Raw genomic sequence first — 20,744 nt, 5'->3', positions numbered from 1 at the left:
AGATTGGGGGCACCGTGGGAGTGGGAAACTTGTCAGTCAGTCTTGTTGCCGCTCTGCTCCAAAGCCCTAGCTAATCAGTGAAGCCCAAAGGCAGCTTTACTGTGAAGCTAAGCCTTAGGCCTCTTCCCTGGTACAGGTCACTTTCAATATACATAATTTTACTTTTATAAGTTTGTATTATTTTTCTTAAAGAGGACCCCGCAGATTGTGTAAGCTTCAGACCTTCTCAAACATGGATCTGCCTCTGGTTGGGAGGCAAGAAGGAGAGGTGAAATATGCTTGAACAAAGGTGGGAGCATGGAAGGAGAAAAGAATAGAAAATATGTTAGAAGACAATCAGCTGTACCTGGTGACTGACTGAATTGTGGACGAAAAGGAAATAGAAAGTAAACAATCCTAGTTCTTTCTCTGATGGTATTATTAAGTTCAAACATAAATCATCTGTAACAGACAGGCTATCGGGATATCAGCTAATAAATAATAGGCATCTCAATGATACATTTCTTGCCAAAGTGGAGAAATAGGTACATTCTACTATAATTTGATAGATTACAAACTGGTTAAGTCACTGTACCAGATGACACTGATTGAAGGTTTAGCATAAATCTAGAAGTTTCTAAGGGTATGTCAAATGCCTAGGTCTTTATACCTCTTCTTTTCAATGTATTTGTCAATGGTTTGTACCAAATTATAAACATATGTTCAGTGCATTGATATATGTAATGTGATTTTGAAAAGACCAGAAGATTAAACTGAAAACTGAAAAGGAGGTAGAATTAGATTCTAAATCATTTTAATTGGGATATATGACCTCGCAGCAATATTGTTGAAACTGAGTTCACTTTGTGTCAAGTGTGTGATGTCCACCTACAAAGGCTAATGTCATCTAGGCCACATTAATAGAAGTGGTTTCTAGACTCTGGAATAAGAGAGTGGTAGTCTCATTTGGCTCTATGATATTCACTACTCTCTTTAAAGAGGAGGTTGTTGATATGTTCTATCTGATAAAACTAGTTCTATTTAAGCCCCTAAGGATAAAATTGGGATGAATATCAGCAGGCTTAATTTTTATTACAGTAACTTTTTAGTAAGAGAAATAAAAGAAGCATGGTAGGGAATTATCTGTTGTATGTGTTCAGTCATAGGCTGGAAGAAACAAACTGGTAGGCAGTTTTAGGGGAGATAAGCATTAGATAGTTGGTTATTTCATGCAATTTAAGGTACTATTTAAGGTACCTCGGAGATTTCAAGATTCTATCACTCTGGCTCCTTCGTAACTTTTATTTAAATTCCACGTTGTTGGTCCAACTCCTTCTGAATTGTTCTTTCGACTCTTAATTGAACTGGCAGCAATTTATAGCATTTTCCTTTCTGTATTTTCAGTTTCATTTTATGGATCCAAAAGATAAATTCTTATTGAAAACTCAGGTAATACTTATTCTTCTGTTTGAAGCAGAATTCAGTTTATTTACCTGTAGTAAATCTCAATAAAGTGCAGTTTTCGGCATAATTAAAAAGGTTAAATAAGTTATCTTCCCAAAAGCACAGTGTACACACACCATTGGTGAAAGCCCCATTCAGTTTATAATCTATAACCTTATCATTCTAGAGTTTCCAGCTCAAGTTTCCCTGAAAAAGACTCTGTAGTCATACCTACCAAAGTTCTCAGTCAAGTAACTGTCTGACTAGCATTAATAAATCATAAGATCAACCATCTTTTGCCCAGAGTTATTCTAGAAAATATTCTTTTAAGAACTACTTTTCCATTTAATTCATAAGCCGAATTTTCACAGTAAAAACATTTAGGGTCTTGTATCGCTTGGACAAATAGCACTTAGTTAATTCCCTCAAAAGTCAATAAATAAAAAGACATTTAATAACAAAAGAGACAGTATAATTAACTTTAATAAGCAGTTAGTGTTAACCAACATTTTTTATAAACTAACGAAGAATGGATGACCAAATTCAGATTTAATTTTCTTGTTTCTATGAAAGAGATTAATTAATTCTTCAATATAATCACCATAATTAAAAGGGAAAAAACATCTATCGATTAGTTGGTTATTTAAATATCACCAACAGCCATGGGAAATGGCAAAAAGAAAAAGTCAAGATGAGCAATCAATAGTCATGTTCAGAAAATAACCAAATCAAATGGTAAATCTGAGTACGACCATTATAAAGACCGATGAGAGATAAAAGATAAAAGTGTTATGGCAACATTTATAGTATGTTTGTTTTTTTGTCCCCCCATATCTTTGTAAATTAGGATTTTCCCTATTACTTCACCAAAGTCTTCATGAGAAACTTGGCCTCTAGAATACAACTGACAGTTTACTCTTTCCAATTGAAACTGTCATTACACCATCCAGGAATACTTGCAATCTCAATGCTACTTTCAAAGGAACCAGTAGAGAAAGATATATTCATTAAAAAGCAATTACATTGTACTAAAATGACTCCATCCTAAAATTACCCATTATATGCATTGTAGGCTGCTACTGAGCAGTGGTCCGTCGTTCATTAGTCCATTATAATTAACGTGACAACTCTAAAGAAATCATCAATATTTACTTTTATAGAAACAGTAGGAAAATATGTTGAATGTTAGGGCCTAGTGAAGTATTTAAAACAAGAACAAGTTGTGTACTTAGCATAGGTTTAAAAATGTATCTTAAGGGTACATTTTATTATACATTGTTATCATCATCTACTATTATATTTAATTACCGCCTTGGAGCTGAATGGTGATCTCACAACTCACCTACGGTGCTGCAAGTCCAAAAATGTTTCAGTAATAGAAAGACCTAATAAATAGTTGGATAGACCCCTATTCAGATATGGAGTTTATGTTCACTATATTAGCATTAGCAGGGCTCAAGCATAACAGATAAATAAGAGCTGTAGGTTTTAGTGAGTCATTAGAGAAGGTACCACAAATTAGCTGAAGCACAAACCAGTGTCTCTGCTCAAATGCTACCTTCTTTGAGAAATCTTTCCTGATGACCTATTGAAAATAGCCCCTTCTGCGGTATTGATTGTTATTTCTCCACTCTCATTTGTAATTTTACTTATTTGGGTCCTTTCTCTTTTCTTTTTGATAAGTCTGGCTAGAGGTTTATCAATTTTATTAATTTTTTCAAAGAACTATCTCCTGGTTTAATTGATCTGTTCTATTGTGGGGTTTATTTTTTGTTGTTGTTACTATACCATTTATTTTGGCTCTAAGATTTATTATTTCCTTCCTTCTGCTAGCTTTAGACTTCATTTGTTGTTCTTTTTCTAGCTTCTTTAGGTGTAAGGTTAGGGTTTTTTATTCGAGATTTTTAGTGATGAAAGAAACTGAAGATGACACAAAGAAATGGAAAGACATTCCATGCTCATAGATTGGAAGAACAAATATTGTTAAAATGTCCATACCACCCAAAGTAATCTACACATTTAAGGCTATCCCTATCAAAATACCAACAGCATTTTTTTTTTTTTTACAGAGCTAGAACAAACAATCCTAAAATGTGTATGGAAGCACTAAGACCCCTAATAGCCAAAGTAAACTTGAAAAACAAAAGCAAAGCTGGAGGCATCACAATTCCAGACTCCAAGGTATGTTACAAAGCTGTAGTCAAAAGAGTATGGTACTGGCACAAAAACAGACACATAGGTCAACAGAACAGAGAACCCGGAAATGAACCCACAACTATATGGTCACTTAACCTTTGACAAAGCAGGAAAGAATATCAAATAGGGAAAAGACAGTCTCTTCAACAAATGGTGCTAGGAAAACTGGACAGCGACATGCAAAAAATGAAAATGGACCACTTTCTTACACCATACACAAAAATAAATTCAAAATGAATTAAAGACCTGAAACCATAAAAATCCTAGAGGAGAGCACAGGCAGTAACCTCTTTGACGTTGGCCATGGCAACTTCTTTCTAGATATGTCTATCAAGGCAAGGGAAACAAAAGCAAAAATAAGTTATTGGTACTTCATCAAGATAAAAAATCTCCGCGGTGAAGGAAACAATCAACAAACTAAAAGGCAACCTACTGAATGAGAGAAGATATTTGCAAATGACATATCAGATAAAGGGTTAGTATCCAAATTGTATAAAGAACTTACACAACTCAACACCCAAAAACAAATAATCCAAACTAAAAATGGGTAGAAGACGTGAACTGATATTTTTCCAAACAAGACATACAGATGGCCAATAGACACATGAAAAGATGCTCACCATCACTGATCATCAGGGAAATACAAATCAAAACTACAATGAGATATCACCTCACACCTGTCAAAACAGCTAAAATCAACAACACAAGAAACAACAGGTGTTGGTGAGGATGTGGAGAAATGGGAACCCTTGTGCACTGTTGGTGGTAATGCCAACTGGTGCAGCCACTGCGGAAAACAATATGGAGTTTCTTCAAATGTTAAAAATAGAGCTACCTTACAATCCAGCAATTGCACTGCTAGGTATTTACCCAGAGAAAACAAAAATGCCAATTCAAAAGGACACATGCATCCCAATGTTTATAGCAGCATTATCTACAATAACCAAATTATGAAAACAGCCCAAGTGACCATCAACTGATGAATGAATAAAGAAGAGGTGGTATGTAAATGCAAAGGAATATTACTCAGCCATAAAAGAGAATGAAATCTTGCCATTTGCAATGACGTGGATGGAGCTAGAGAGTAACGTGCTAAGTGAAATAAGTCAGTTAGAGAAAGACAAATATCATATGATTTCACTCATATGCAGAATTTAAGAAACAAAACAATTGAGCAAAGGAGAAAAAAGGGAGAGAGAGAGGCAAAGCAAGAAACGGACTCTTTACTATAGTCTTTAGAGAACAAACTGATAGTTACTAGAAGGGAAGTGAGTGGGGGGATGGGTGAAATAGGGATGGGGATTAAGGAGTGCACGTGTTGTAATGAGCACCAGATATTGTACAGAAGTCCTGAATTACTATACTGTACACCTGAAACTAATATGACACTGTATGTTAACTAACTGGAATTTAAATAAAAACTTTAAAAAAAGAAAATAGCCCCTTCATAGTCACTGTCTAGTTTCTTATGTATTCTTTCATAGCATTCATCATTACCTGGTACTGTGTAGCATGTTGATTTATTTGTTTATAGTCTCTCTTTCCTTCTAGATTGTAAGCTCCAAGAGGACCGAGATGTTATTTAATTTGTTCAAGATCCTGAAAGCTGAATGCCTAAAAAATCAGTGACTTTGAATACACATTTGTTAAATGAATGAAACCCAGGGGAGGTAGAATATCCGCCATTGAATGAAAAGGAAGATCCTTCAGTGAAATCCTTCTAGACATTTGGGGTACTGAACACCACGTACTCAGCCATTGCTAAAAACATGTGGAAAATAATACAAATTTCCTCGAACCCAATTTTCTCAGTGTGATAGTAGGAGAGAGAGAGAGTCCGAAAAACCTACAAAACTTCCTTATGAAAAACAATGATGGGCTCCCCCTGCTATCTGAAAGTAGAGCATCCCTCTGAAACCTTTCATAAACCAAATGGCATAAAGCAAAGAAGCAATTAATTGAAATGGAAGGTGTTTTGAACATGCCCAGACCCCCTAAATAGCCTCTCTTAGGTTTTTTGGATACTTTAGGACACATCTTGCTAAGAGATGCACAAAATAAATCAGGATAAAGCACAGATGCTCACAGACACAGTTCAAAGCTGTGGGGGCTTGACGCTCACCTGCTGAATGCAGTTCCCAGGGAAGAAGCTGGAGGCGCCACTCTGGCTGCTCAGGGCGCGTGCCGCCTCTATAAGGGCTCCCTGCGAAACAAATGCTGAACACTGTTTTCACTTTTTTTTGTTTGTTTGTTTGTTTTTTTGGTAAACTCAAAACTCCTCTTCAGATTTCTTTCAGTTAGCAAAAACAGGCACTAACGTACCTCTTTCCGTAAAAGCAAGTAGTGTGACTCGAACTTAGAAAAAATGGCGGATCCGGGTATAGTCCGTATCCGGTACATAAAAGCGAGTTCAGATTTTTTGGAGTCTCTTTCTTCTGTTGAACTGATTGTAAGAAGAGCACAATCACCAATGTTGAAAAGAGCTGGAGACACACAATCAGAGTCATATAAGTAGAATATTCTAAGCAATTAGAAAGGCAGCTATAGTCGACTGATCTCAAGAGTGAACTAAAAAAACAAATTCAGAAATATTCTGGGAATAATTAGCACCAGAGAAGTCGAGCTGAATGTACAAAGAAAACATTTATAATACATGAGATACTTTTACTATGTTCATGAAATTTTCAGCATTTATGATTGTGTTGGGGTTATTTATCTTGGCAAAGGAAAGGATTTGAATAGGGGAGCTGTAAAATCAGCGAGCCACAGGAAGCTGTTTACCCCATTACTTAGGGTTTTCAGTGAGTTTACACAGTGCTTGGGGAACTAGCAAGCTTCGTAGATTTATCTCATGGGGTCCAGAATGGCTGGGAGAACCCACTGGGGAGAAGCACTGTTGATTTTCACATCCTGTGTGGGAGGAAACAAAAAAGACATTTATTAAAAGCAGACATTACACCAAACCCTGGAAGATTGTCTGATGACAACTGAGGCAAAACCAGAGAGATCTTTGCACGGAAGAAGCAGTAATTTTTGGTAGCGGCCAGTTTGAATACAGACATGGAAGGCTCTGTACTTTGTTTCTGGGAAGGTAACAGGACTGCTTTTGTTCTTTCTTATTAGTCAGGCATTCTTGAAGCACTAGCTGTAGGGGGAAACTTGGTAAGAATCCTGTCCTCTTAATTGTGATTTGTAAAGACAAGTCCCAAGGATTATATCATTAAAAAAACAACTATGATGGACTCTTTTTGAAGTATAGAGGATGGCAGTGCCTGGACCAGAGTGTTTTCCATAAGCAGTCAAAGACCCTTAACTGCAAGATTACAGAACTCTGACACTGTGACCCATTTTAAAATTTGATGAAAATGTCAAATTAGTATAGATTTCGATCCAATCAGCATTACCCTGTTTGGTTCTGTTTACGGATGCCTTTTAGTTTTAACGCACGGGTATCTTCATCTTTTCTTAGTTCCATTTAATTTATTCAGCAGTGTGCCCTTTTATGTGCAAGAAATTCTCATTTCCCCAATGTATCCTGTTTGCTTTGCTGTCTTATTCACTGTCAACAAACAGCCTTGTATGTAAAAGCAGGAACTCAAATCAACATTTGACACGCAAGAGGCAATCTCTGAGGTCAGATGTCCAACAGTTCTAACATTTTTTTCTTAATAACACTCTTTATTTTATTTAAAAAAAGATAAGCTCCAATTTAATGTCTAGTGGGAAAAAGAAAACCACACAACGATATAGCAATATTAGGATAAGGCATTATTATAAAAAGACATCATTCTTAGAGTTTTCATTAGAAAGCACTAATGCCTGCCCATTTGCATACCCAAAGCCTGGGTTTAAAGAACATGGTAACAAAACTCTTGCTTTGATTTTTCTCCTTGCTTAATTTCTCAACATTCCTACTGGATTTTAGCATATTTTTTTTTCATTTTGAGAGAGTTATTTTAGTCCAGTCTTTTATTTGACTTCATACTTCATTCTTTTCCTCCCTTTTAATTTTCATGATTGAAATTTGATATATTCAAAGCAGGAAATGAATAAGAATAGCCTTCCAGGTTATTTCCTGAAGATAAAATTCAGCTTCAAATCCAAGAAAAATAAAACTGAGTTTCAATCTCCAATTAAGGATTTTGGACAATAGAGCAATTTGAGAATATTTTTTTTAATCAAGCCACTTTACAATGCCTGATTGTTCTTCAAGGTTTGGTATCTGGCTACTCACTCATGCTCTACACTCTTCAGATCACTAAGTGACTTTTGCATTTTATCAACTGGAAGTTGATAAAAGTTTTGAGCATTGTAATTTTCCGACAACACTAACACTTTGGATTACCTGAACAGCACTATTTGTTTTGCCATGGATTTCAAAAACTTACCTTCCTTGTGTTTTAATCAGGCTGCTCACATCTTCACGATGTCATGCTACTAAGCCTCGGTCACGGGACACTGCTAGCTTTCTTCCCTCTCTCCCTATCCTCAACTCCTGCCCATTTCCTACTCCCCCTCTCAGTTCCTCAGCAACCTCCTCACATGCTCACAAAGCAGGGGTTTGATAGGGAGTCCTTTATCTTGGCTGAAGACCATAACTTCTTCTTGCCATGGACTACAATATTTGGCCTGCTCACACGGTGACGTTGGGCTTCCTAACATCTTGCAGACTCCACGGGATGAGAGAGAGGAGGCAGAGGCAAGGACTGTTAACACTTCTCTACAGCCGCTCTATGAAAAGGGTAAATTCTTAAGGAAAAAAATATTTCTTCTCCAAGTCTGGTAGAAAGCATTTTAGTAAATGAAGTGGTAGAAAGGGCTATGGGGCAACAGATAAAACACAAAATTAAAGGCTCAGAAGAATGGGGGAATGGCAGAATGCCAGTTATTATACTGTGTAACAAATGATCCCAAACTTAGTGGTTTTAAAAGGGTTTGATCGTGTTACAGAAATTCTTGTCTCTCTTCTACAATGGCTAGGGCCTCAGCTGGGAAGATTCAATGACTAGGGTGACGCAGTGGGTGGGACTGGAATCTTCCGAATGTTTCTACAAAGGATTTCCTTTAGTAGAAGATACTCACAAATTTAGCAACTCAGTGCTTCATATTTGGGGTTCCTGTCTCCATACCCAACCTTAAGATTTTCCCTAGTGCCATTAAACAAAATAGGCAATAAACACCTGACTTAATATAGTTTGGTGCCTTTTGCCACAGAAGTCCCAGAGTAGAACCCAAACAATGGACTGAAATTTTTCTAGTATTTTCCTGGGCAAAGTGGTTCCTGATTTCTCTCCCAAACCAGTTCTATCACTCCTGGTTTTTAAGAAAGAACTCTTTACCTAAAATGTTGGTCATAAGAGCTTTGTAAAATGCTTGAACATCTTTCCTATTTTAAAAATGTCTCTCTCCTTTTTAGTTTTTTGTTTCTCATCTGTAGAAGACTGTCACAGAGCAAGTATGCACTTCAGAGATTGTGAAGGGAGGCACAGCCTCATCTGGGAGTTTTATGCTCTTAGATTTCTCTAACAAAGAGTGTAATCTCTCATGTAGGGATGCACTTAGAAAGGTTGTCATCCGAGGCATGGAAAAATTCCTTGAGATAAAAATTAGAGGATATGAACACTTTGGAAGCTCTTGTATAATTATCCTTCTAAAAAGCTGCTTCTATTGCAATTCTTATCTATAGGTCTCATGGACAGGTATTTAGAACTGAGAGTAATTATTTTAGAATGGGCCATGCTGCCATTTGTCAAGGAGAATAAAAGCATAAAAAGTCCAGCACAGAAAAGTCTCCAATTCCAGGACTGAAAGCTAATCTTGTTTATCCCATTGTTACAGATTGTTTTGATATAAAGAATCTAAAGGAACAATCCAGATACTGCTTAACTTAATACTAGTATAAATTTGGGCCTTGCGTCATAAATAAATTCTACTCTAATGATTTTGAAAGCAACTTATTTTCACATTGATATGGTAGCCCAAGACAATATCCCAAAATGATTATTCAAGAAACAATTGTCCCCCAAGAGTTTCAGTACTATGGTTCATACCAGCACATGCTTGGATTGTCGAGGTATCACACTCCTAACTGTTCAGTGAAAAAGTTATTTCCTAAGGATGTCCTTAATTCTTTCCACAGTTACCTTGTTCCAAGATTTGTATTTTCCTAAAGTATCGTATCAGAACCTTTGCCGTCATCATTAACCAATATGTTTATTCAGTCATTGCATGAATAGTTTTGATCTGAGAGTACCAAGATAAGCTTCCTGGAGTCTTAACCTTCTCTCCTTAAGGAAAAAATATTTTCCAGTAAACACTGAGAGTTGTTTTGGAGCATGATGTAACTGCTTTCCTCTTAGGAACTCTGGGCTTTAATGACTCATAACACTCAAACTGAAATTTAAACAATTAGGAAAGGTTTATGGATTTCAAATAGGCAGTTAGAGATCTTAGGCAAATCTATAATTATTAAATATTCTTCATTTGCTCTAATTTCTGTCCTGATTTCCTATCAAAGAAGAGGAAATGTGATGGAAATGTGATTTTTTCCCCCTTTCTAATACATTTTCTCTAATTGGGTTAATGACAGGGTTACACCTATTAAAGTGGTGGGTTGACCATATGCACTAGCTTCTATTCCTTGCTCAAATCACAGTAACACAACGATAAAGGGATTTTTTAAGGAAGCAAAACAAGGAGCACCTGGGTGGCTCAGATGGCTAAGCGTCTGCCTTTGGCCCAGGGCGTGATTTCCAGGTCCTGGGATTGAGCCCCATGTTGTCGTCGGGCTCCCAGCTCAGCAGGGAGTCTGCTTCTCCTTCTCCCTCTCCCCCTGCTAGTGCTTTCTCTATCCCTCTCTCTCTTTCTCTCCCTCTCTCTCTCAAATAGAATAAATAAAATATTTTTTAAAGTAAATAAATGAAGTATAACAAAGAAATAACTGGAGAGAGTACAGTGGTGACAAATTTGGAGGGACTGACAAGTAGATGAGTTAGAAAATTAAATCCTAAATGGCAATGGGCATCTGAAGTGCAACTTAAATTTATACTGAGGAATTCTCAAAGGATTCAAATTAATGATGCCACTAACCTCTAAGGGAAGGTTGGGACTACACACTAAATTATAACTGAAAGTCTTTTTAAAAAGCAGTTAGATTCTCAGGGGCTCTCCCCTTGTGCAGCTGGATGACAGCTCCTCCCTCATCTCAGGAGTGTTAGTCTCTGCAAAATATAAATATACCATCTCTAGAGTGAAGGAATGGACATTAAAACAGGGGGTGAGCAGTCAGGCTTTTGCCCCGCAGGCAGGAGATTAGAAGTATCCTCTCCGAGGACTCCCAGCGCCCAGTCGAACAGCCGGAGGGAAAGAGCGTGGAACTCTGGCTGTCACGGGAGGTTCTATTACAGAAAGGCCCTCAGACAATAAACTGCATACTTGCACACAGAGCTCTCAGTACAGTGTTTAGTGCATTGCACTTACATCCAAAAGAGCAGACAAGAGTCCTATAATATTTAAAGAACAGAGCAGAAGTTTTTAAAGATAACCTGGGGACAAAGAAGATTTTTAAAGCATCAAGGAAGATAAAACAGGTTTCATAAAAGAATTTAAGAAGAATGGCTTGGACATAAAGCAGAATGGTTTGGATATCACAAGGACAACACCGGAATATCGAAATCAATCACACAATGCTGTACAATATTAAGGAAAATTTACTGTTTTCTAAAATTCCTGACCCAACAAAAATCCATTAAACACAAGAGTCAAATAAAGTCATTGTCAGACATTCAAAGTCTCCTTGGAGGCTGTGCTCTATGAAAATGAGGGAATAAATAAGGAAAAATGAGAGAGAGAGAGAGAGAGAGAGAGGCAAAGAGAGACAAAGAAACAGAGAGAGACAGAAGGAGAGACAAAGGGTCCAAGTAGCAAGGAAACAACACAAGAGACAAAGGTGAATGCAGTTTCCAAGACTGCAGAGCTCCAGCAGCCTCGGAGAGGGATCTAAGCTGGAGAACGGTGAGGCTCTAAAAGACCTCTTCAAGTAGGAAAGGATAGGACACCGGTGTATTTCATGAATGAAGAGGAGGCTGAACGATACGGGAAACTAGGTACAAGGTATGCGTGAACTTTCTGTACTATCCTTGCAACTCTCCTGTAAATCTAAAATTATCCTCAATTAAAAATGTATTTAAAAAAGAACTACGTTGGCAAATTAGAATCAGAGAAGTATGCATGAATGTGGTGGTGATTGAAGAATTAAGCCCTTATTTTTCTTCAGTCTAAAATTGGAACATCAAGAAGTTAAAGCACACACATGGTATTTAATGATGTGGAGGTCAGGGCACCTGAATGACTCCATGGGTTAAGCATCAGACTCTTGATTTGGGCTCAGGTCATGATGTCAGGGCTGTGAGATAGAGCCCCACCTTGGGCTCCCAGTGGATATGGAACCTGCTTATGATTCTCTCTCTCCCCCTTCCCCTCCCCCACACTTGGACACATGCTCTCTCACTCTATCTAAATAAATAAATAGATAAATAAAGATGTAGAGGTCAATTTCAAAATACAAATATGTGAGGAGTGGGGAGTGGTGAATAGGAGCAGTGGTCAGGGGAGGACTGTTTTAGTACCAGGCCTTGTTATACTGGGTGACGCTAAATCATGCACACGAACTTGATAAAAATAGAAAATTAAAAGGAAAAGATGTGGTCTCCATATATTATCCAGACTTTCCAGGGAAATTGTAGTGTTCAATAATCAATTCCATCGCCCCCTCATGTTACCTTGTCAAATCATATCTATGCTTCAAGAAATAGTTTGATTTGGGGAATTTGGCCACTCTAGGAACGGGAAACAACAGTAACAGGTCTATGTAATTTGCATATTTATCATTTGGATATAAATGACACTACTGAAATCGTGTCCAAAAATATTATTCTTCATCCTTAGGTTAAAGAAAATTGTTCATTGTTTACACCAAGTACTGCAATTTTCCACAAGCCCATGTTAAACTACCTCCTTCTTTTTTTTTTTTTTTCTTTTGAGAGAGATTGAGGGAGAGAGAGCGTGAGAGCAGGACGGGCAGAGGGAGAGAGAGATTCTTAAGCAGGCTCCAAGCTCAGCAGGGTGGAGCCCAAGGCAGGGCTCCATCTCATGACCCTGAGATCATGACCTGAGCCAAAATCAAAAGTCAGACACTTAACCGACTGAGCCACCCAGGCACCCCAAAACTACCTCCCATTTTGTAAAAGCAAGGCAAAGTACAAATTAAGGAATCTTAGTGTATCTTCCTTATATAATCAGATATTTCACGATACATGACGTAACTTGTGTTTATACTTTCCCAAATATTTTCAAATATAAATATTTTGAAAATACTTGAAAATGGATAAAGGAAATGTTTACTGCAACAGTATTCATTCTGTGGCTGTTGAATCATCCTTTGACTACCCTTAAATTACTTGCATATTGGTGAAAGTAGGGATCTTTTTATGCATTTCTTCTTCATAAATAGCAGGGCATATAGTTAGAAAGCTCTTACTCATCTTTAAATTATCTTAACTATGGTACTTCTAGAAAGAATCAAGTTCTCATCTATCTATCTATATATTGCAATTAGAATTTTTTCTCTGATGTAATTTGTGTGTTTGTCACTTTCATCCTGGAAAACAAGATGTCCTTGTTGAAGTGCCATTCCTCCATGTCAATAGTTTCCTTGACCTATTCAGTGGGACTGGTAACAATATGCAAATTTCTTGCATGGATTCAAATGTGTTTCAGTAATTGTGCCCTTGGAATGTTTTTGCATTATCTCAAACATGCCTGTCCCCTTCAGTTCACACCACACTGCATCTGCCTTGATATCCTGTTGTCATCCATCCGCCTCACATGACTAAACCAGCAAGACTGAATTGTAATGGGTGGATAGAAACCTGGTGAGAGAGAATGGAAATGAATTTTAAGTTAAGATTAAATTTCATTCTAGGCTTCCAAAGGAATCAATGGGTCTATGACCTTAAGATTTTTTAGGCATCCAGAAATGAGCTATTTTGATTAAACTACAGATGATTTTAACTTTGTACATAAGCTTATGGATAATTTTTAGAAATGAATTTTTATTCAAATGATAATTAACAAGAGGATTCTATGAATTAATTTACTTCTCCTATTGTTTTCCCTTAATAAAAATTTCACAATACCTGAAAAAAAAACAACCTGCTATCTAGACTGATCTCTACCTCCAATGATTAAAATGATGTCCAGATGATTGTGTACCCCCCTTACTGCTCCCTTTATTATTAAAGAAGAAGAGATTCATCCTGAATCTGGATCACATATGAAGCAATCCCTGGTACTGTCCCCAAGGTATAGCTTCTAGTGAGAATAAAGATATTCAATCTGGTCATCTTGTTCCAGGATTGTAGATGGATGGAACCATGTAAGTGGCAGCTAGGAGAAGCCTATCCAAAGATCCGGCTTTAGATACAATCTTTCAAACCCCTACCACCGCCTTTCCCCACATTCAGTCCAGATCTTTCCCTCCATATTCTCAACTTACACTCTATTAACCTCAGTCCTATAACCTGTGGAGGAGCCCTCATTTTGTTCTAAAAAAAATTTCTCCTATATTCTTAATGTTTTTCACTAATATTCTTTAGAAATGGCGGTCAAAAATAATAGGTATAATATATTAGGTCCTTACTTGTATGTATTATCTCAATTTATCATAGCCCTAGGAGTGCTATTATTATTCTATTTTACAGTTGAGAAAATTGGGTCTTCGGAAGTTAAGTAAATTGCCCAAAGTCAGATCATATTAGCTGGGAGCTGATGCAATGGATGTCAATACCTGTGCATTTAACTTCCATGTTATAGGGGTCTGGTCATCCACGGCATACTCCTCACTTGCACCACTCCTTGCTTATTGCCGTTATTCCCCGAGAACCAGGATACAGCCAAAGCCTCTGCAGAGATTTTGTCTTCTGGGAAAGACTTCTTCTTACCGGTAGCTTCAGGGGGACCCTCTGGTTTGATTCCCTACTCTCACATTTTCTGCATCTCAATTTGAAACTCTTCTTTTGACTTCCATGATACTTTGGAAAGAAAGTATCTTAGCTTTCATAACTCCCTCCACCCTGGATTACCTCCCTTCTCCTTTTGGCGATCTAAGCATATCCCCCTTGGTTTTATCCTTAGCTCCATTCTTTTTAGTCTCACATTCTATTGCTTTGAACTTTACATAAGCACTGAAGACAGATCATGTCACATCACATCTAAGATAAGCTTGCTCTATTATTTGAGAATATTCAATTCTGCTATAAAAACTACAAAACAAGATGAATGAAATGCATAAGAAGTATTAAGCATAGACAGCAAGTCGGTAGCTTATAGACATGCAGGCAAAACTCACATCCTATGGATATGATATGGATAATGAGGAAATAGGTCTTGTGAGACATAGGCAGAACCCATGAGTAAGTTAATAACCTGTAACACATATTAATGACAGAGTTAAAGCACTGTATAATGGAACAAATAACCATTGGTTACTTACAACCAAAAGGGAAGGGAAAGCCAAATCATGACCATGCCCTACCCCCAACCAGAGCAGAAGTACTGATATTCTTTTGAAGGCTTTTAGCATTTTATTTGAACTTCCTGTATGCTCCCTTTTCCTACCATGCACACGTCTTTTCTCCACGTTTAGACAGAAAGCAGGCACACTAACATGCATCTTTTATTCCTGGGAGCACTTGGGATCCAGAGCTGCTGCCTCATAGAGTTGAATAGATGATGGCATAACGTGGGCATCTTGGCTAGAAATTAACTCTTTCTCTTTTACTGTCATTTTCATAAAGCTGTTCATCTGTGAAACAGCTCATATTTTTAAAATTTGGCATTTTATCAGAAGTTAGTGTTCTCCAGTTCTCTCAATAGTTAAGACGTGTGTGTCACCCAGGTAGCTTAGAAGAGTCTTTTCTTTTTTGACTGCGAGCAAACAAATCACTACAATAATCTGCACACACATATGCTGGTATGTGTGTCCAGACACACACGTGTGCACACACTTTATTTTTAATATAATAACACTCTGTAATATAGAGGTGGTACAGAACAGCAGGTAAAAGCATTGGCTTTGGAGTCCAGTGCCAGGTTTCAAGACCTGGGTTTGTAACTTACTATCTCTGCAACCTTGAGTAAGTTTACTTTTTACCTAACTGCTCCAGAGTCCTCATCTATAAATGGGAGGGAAATAGAAATGGTACCTAGTGAACAGGGCTATTGTATCAAGCAAATGTATGAAAGCAGGCAAAACGTGCTTAGAACCGTGCCTGGCAAGTGGTGAGCTGTCGGTGCTTGTTAGCTTTTATTATAAAAAGCTACAAATCCTACAAAGCCATTTTAAAACCGAGTCCTGGGGCGCCTGGGTGGTACAGCGGTTAAGCGTCTGCCTTCGGCTCAGGGCGTGATCCTGGCGTTATGGGATCGAGCCCCACATCAGGCTCCTCCGCTATGAGCCTGTTTCTTCCTCTCCCACTCCCCCTGCTTGTGTTCCCTCTCTCGCTGGCTGTCTCTCTCTGTCAAATAAATAAATAAAATCTTTAAAAAAAAAAAATTAAAACCGAGTCCTTTCTCTCTACTCTGTCTGAATAACCTTCCAGCCAGAACTGTTTGCCTTTCAAAACCAGATTCCAGCCTCACAGCCTCCCTAGAGAAGCAAATACATATACACTGACTATCAAGGCAAAGAAAAGCTGAAAATAATGCTGATGGTCATTAACTCTAATAATACTCCCTTTATGTTTGTTTTGTCCTGTTGAGTTTATGAGCCATTTTCACATTCATCGCATCGTTGGATTTTCACAACAGCTCTGCAACAAAAGTGGCCAGCTGTTATTTCTCATTTTTGAAAGATAAGAAAACTAAAGCATGAAGGGGTTAAAAATGTTTGCATTTTGGGATGCCTGGTGGCTCAGTCTGTTAAGCATCTCCCTTAGGCTTAGGTCAGGATCCCAAGGTCCTGGAATCGACTCCCGCATCTGGCTCCTTGCTCAGCGAGGAGCCTGCTTCTCCCTCTCCTGCTCCCCATGTTTTGTGCACTCTCTCTCTCTCTCTGACAAATAAATAAATACAATCTTTTTAAAAAAAGTTTGCCTTTTAAAAAATGGTTTGCCTTTGTCACCTGGAGGATGACCATGAACTCAGGGCACTACCACTCCTGACCATAGACAACCTTTCTGCCTTAACACTGTGGAGAGGGTTCAACTGACGTATTTTAAGAGCTGGAACAGCTTCAAGCCAATAGTCTCGGACTAGCCCCCCCATATACCCTTTTTCTTTTTAAAATTTCCAGTAAGGACAAATACCTTGCTATTTGTGCCTCTCAAGGATTTTGCCACGAGGACCCTTCCTCTGTTCAAGATGATCTTTAAGTTCTGAGGAAATGGGGAGTAGAATGTTCTCGCACACATGCTTGTACGTCCCTCATTCGCACCGTGTTGCTTTTGTCAAGCAGAGTGGCAGATGATGGGAGTTAGAACAGCGCACTCAGAGTTGTGTTGTCTGGGTTTAATTCCTGTTTGCCACTTACCAGCCGCATGACCTTAAGAAAGTGACTGAACTTCCCTGTGCCTCAGTTGCTCCATCTATAAAGAGGGAGAACAAGACGACCTACCCCCTCGTGTTCTTGTGAAGATTGTAAAGAATATCATGTGTCAAGCGCTCAAGAGAGCACCTGACGAAATCGGTGTGGGCTCCTGTTGTTATTATGATGTATGAGAAAATGGTCTGAATTCTTTCTCACTCCGGCTGGTATCGCTCAGCTGCCTGCTGCAAGAATTGTCACTGTGAACCAAACCAACCAGATCCCATAATGACCAAGTGCTCCAGGTAAAGGATGGCATTGCACCTCTCACCTGAGATCTGTGACTCTCCCGGAACTGCTTTCCCTCGCAAACCTTGAACGAAAATATCCGTGATCTCATATTGCCCCCAAATATATCTCGACGAGTCTGTTTCCTGACTTTTACCCTTGTCACCATGATCAGCCTCCAGTTTCGGCTAAGGAATAGGTTGCTATGGCAACACTCACCACCCACAGTCAACAGTCAAATTTCATTTCTCAGATACAACTATTAGAAAATAAATGATCCATGTAACATTCTGTGTGTTTGTTTCCCTGCTCATTTGCAAAATCTCCTACCTGTTTGAGGCACCCATAAATGGAATAAAAATGCCTTTTTAAAAATTTGAAGAGTAATTTGTTAATTCAGACAAAAGCACTATTTGAGTTTTCAATGTTTTAAAAATAGCTGTCAACATAAGATTTTTAAAAAAGCACAGTCATAAACTACTTTAGTCTCAGATTTTGTTTAGTCAAACTGCTTATTTCATAATAGGAACATCGAATGAATTGTAACATGTTATTTGCTAAAAAGAATTTTCCCTCTTTTATTTTTACAACCTGGGCAAAAATGACTTATTCGACTGTTTCAGATACAGAAAAGGAATGGAGAAACTATCTTTCTTCAGGAGCTCTCCCACCAAATCCATCTGTATACCCCCAATATAAGACAAGGTAATAGCACATGATATGTGTACCAGCAGTACCCAACACCACACATTTCTAGAATACTCAAGTGCACTGTCAGGGAAAACCTAGTCCGGGCCCCAACACTGGGACATGGGTCAATGGCAACCATGTTTATTCCTTTTCATACCTGACACCTCAAACTTCACCTGGTGATTCTGTAATAAGCACGGTTATGGTTGAGTTTGCCCAATGATGGCGGTAAGGAGGAAGCCCTACTCCATCAACTCCAACTCTGCACCCTGTTGGGAGATACAGATGAACAAGCAGAAACCCCCCACCCCCGCCCCTTCTCTCTGTCCTCCCGCCTTTCTCTCTCTGATGCCTTCCCCCCAACCTCCTCCCCCATCTCTCATAATACCCTTTACTAGTGATTATTCGTCATGTTCAAAACAACATTTAAAAGGGATATATATCACTATATTTAATCCTCACAAAAGTCTTGTAAATTGAGTAATTTTATCACCATTTACATATGAGGAAAATAAATCTTGAGAAGCTATATTACTTACCCAAGATCACTCAAAAACAAGGTACAAAAAAAATAATAATAATAGAACCAGATCTCTGACTTCCAACAGATACCTTGTGACCTTGCCATCTTCTGCTTCTTGTTGGCCTTCATTCTTCTGTCCTTTTCCTTCTCTGCTCTAGCTCATTTTCCACTCGTAGATTCAGAAAGTCAACAGTGTGGAAGACCTGTCCCTCATGGTATTTTCTGCTACCATTATTGCTTATAAAATTTATTTCCTTAAATTCAGGAAGGACTATAGCAATTTATTCCTTCATTTATTCAACAGTCACGTGTTAACCATCTAATATGTGGTCGGTATGCTGTTTTCTAATGCTAAAATGATGAATAAATAAGTTATCTAAGAAGGAAATAATTATAATTACATTGATTTAAGATTACATAGTTTTGTATTGTTATAACAATTTTCCTATCTGCCTTGCTCTAAGTGTCATTACCAAAGAAATAATTGTATTCAAATATTTTGGCCAATCTTTCGGCTGGAAGAGGTTTACCTCAGTGTGTTTCCATTTCACACTTACATTTTAGTTACAAAATAATTTCAGATCGTCTCCAGTAAACATCATTCTGTGTTAAATAAATTACCTGAAAGAACAACAACAACAAAAGGACTATCTATGGATATAATAGTAACACTGTAACTTTAAACAAAAGAGTCAAGCTAAGAAAGATTTAGGGCACGGATCACATAAGAACTTTTTGGAATTTTGATCAAGTGCCATTAAAAATCAGTATATATAGGGGATCCTGGGTGGCTTAGTCAGTTAAGTGGTCCAGCTCTTGATCTCAGCTCGGGTCTTGGTCTCAGGGTCATGAGTTCAAGCCCTGTATTGGGCTCCATGCTGCTGAGTGTGCGTCCTACTTAAAAAAAATCAGTATATATAAATATAATAATTGATTTTCATTTCCCCAAACCAGTAGGTTCCCTTTTGCATTTTAACTTTATTAGGGTCTTAGTTGATTCACATAAAACCATAAAGACTCATTTATATGTGTGGACACAGGAGACAAGTACAACTTGCAGGACCATACAAATTAGAAGGCATTTTAAAAATTTATCCTTATAAGATTATAAATATGGTATGTGGCAGTAAATGTGCTATTCAACCTCACTTTGTGTTGAGTAAGAGACGCACTGTGAAATTTCAAAGATGCATTTTTTTTAATTCAGAAAAAATATGACAGGGATTCTTACAAAAATTCTAAATATCAGACAAGTCCTTTCTGCTATACTGACATTTTCTATTAAAAGTGAGTAAATATTACAGCCAAAAATCAATGAAGTAATTCCTTTTGGAGAAGCAATGTGGCTAGTGGCAGAAAGGTGATAGGTGCAGATCAGGAAAACTGACATCACAATAGGTAGCAAGGGGCCATATGGAGCAACTACATGGAATGAGATAATCCCCTATTGTGGAATGTCTAGCTTTCCAGGAATGGAGATTAGTGGAGGGTTTCACTCTAATTGGGAAGGGATGAAAAGATTTATTTCATTGAAAGTTTTTCCTATTGGATTCTTAAAATACTAGATGAACGTAATTGTCAACCTGTAATAACTATTTCTTTTTCTTGTATCTAATGCATCAGACCCCCTGGTAATTATAATTTCAAGCAAGTTAAATCGCAGTTAAAAGAGATTAGATTTCAACATAATGCAAAGAAAAAAGTATTGCTTAAATCCCTTGTATTTGGGATAGGAAGAAACTGAAGCAGTTTCCTGAGAAGATGTTGTAGGTCTACAAATCGAAGGAAATTTCCTGATGGTGAAATCCAAACCAAACCAATTCTCAGCTAAGGAGCATCTTGATTGTTATCCCCTTGAGTCTCAGGTAGAGATAGTTGTTACCAAATTCAGTTGTTTCTAGTATTTCCCTCTCTTCATTTACAACTTTGGAATATTTGAAATTAATAATAGGCGCAATTATATCCCTAATGACTATTCAAGACAGCATAGAAGTTCATCAAAAGCTTTGCAAGCTTGAAATTAAACTCTCAGAGTATGTTAAC

General features: G+C 37.8%; 1 long non-coding RNA gene across 9 annotated transcripts in view; it reads left to right on the top strand.

Moving 5' to 3' along the window:
• The window catches only part of LOC123793773 (uncharacterized), a 601,572-nt gene that overhangs the window by 542,555 nt on the left and 38,273 nt on the right, over positions 1 to 20,744 (top strand). For 2 of the 9 annotated variants that reach the window (XR_015723049.1, XR_015723054.1), the window contains one exon: positions 3,492 to 7,574. The exons of the other annotated variants lie outside the window; for them this stretch is intronic. This is a non-coding gene — a long non-coding RNA (uncharacterized LOC123793773). Of the gene's footprint in view, positions 1 to 3,491; positions 7,575 to 20,744 lie in introns of those variants that run through there. 9 annotated transcript variants of the gene reach the window in all.

Source organism: Ursus americanus, chromosome 35 (assembly GCF_024610735.1).
Source record: "Ursus americanus isolate L20-20 chromosome 35, mUrsAme1.1.p, whole genome shotgun sequence".
In the NCBI taxonomy this organism is placed as follows: Eukaryota; Metazoa; Chordata; class Mammalia; order Carnivora; family Ursidae; genus Ursus; species Ursus americanus.
Note: the sequence above shows the minus strand (reverse complement) of the source record. Positions and strands in the feature narration are given on the sequence as shown.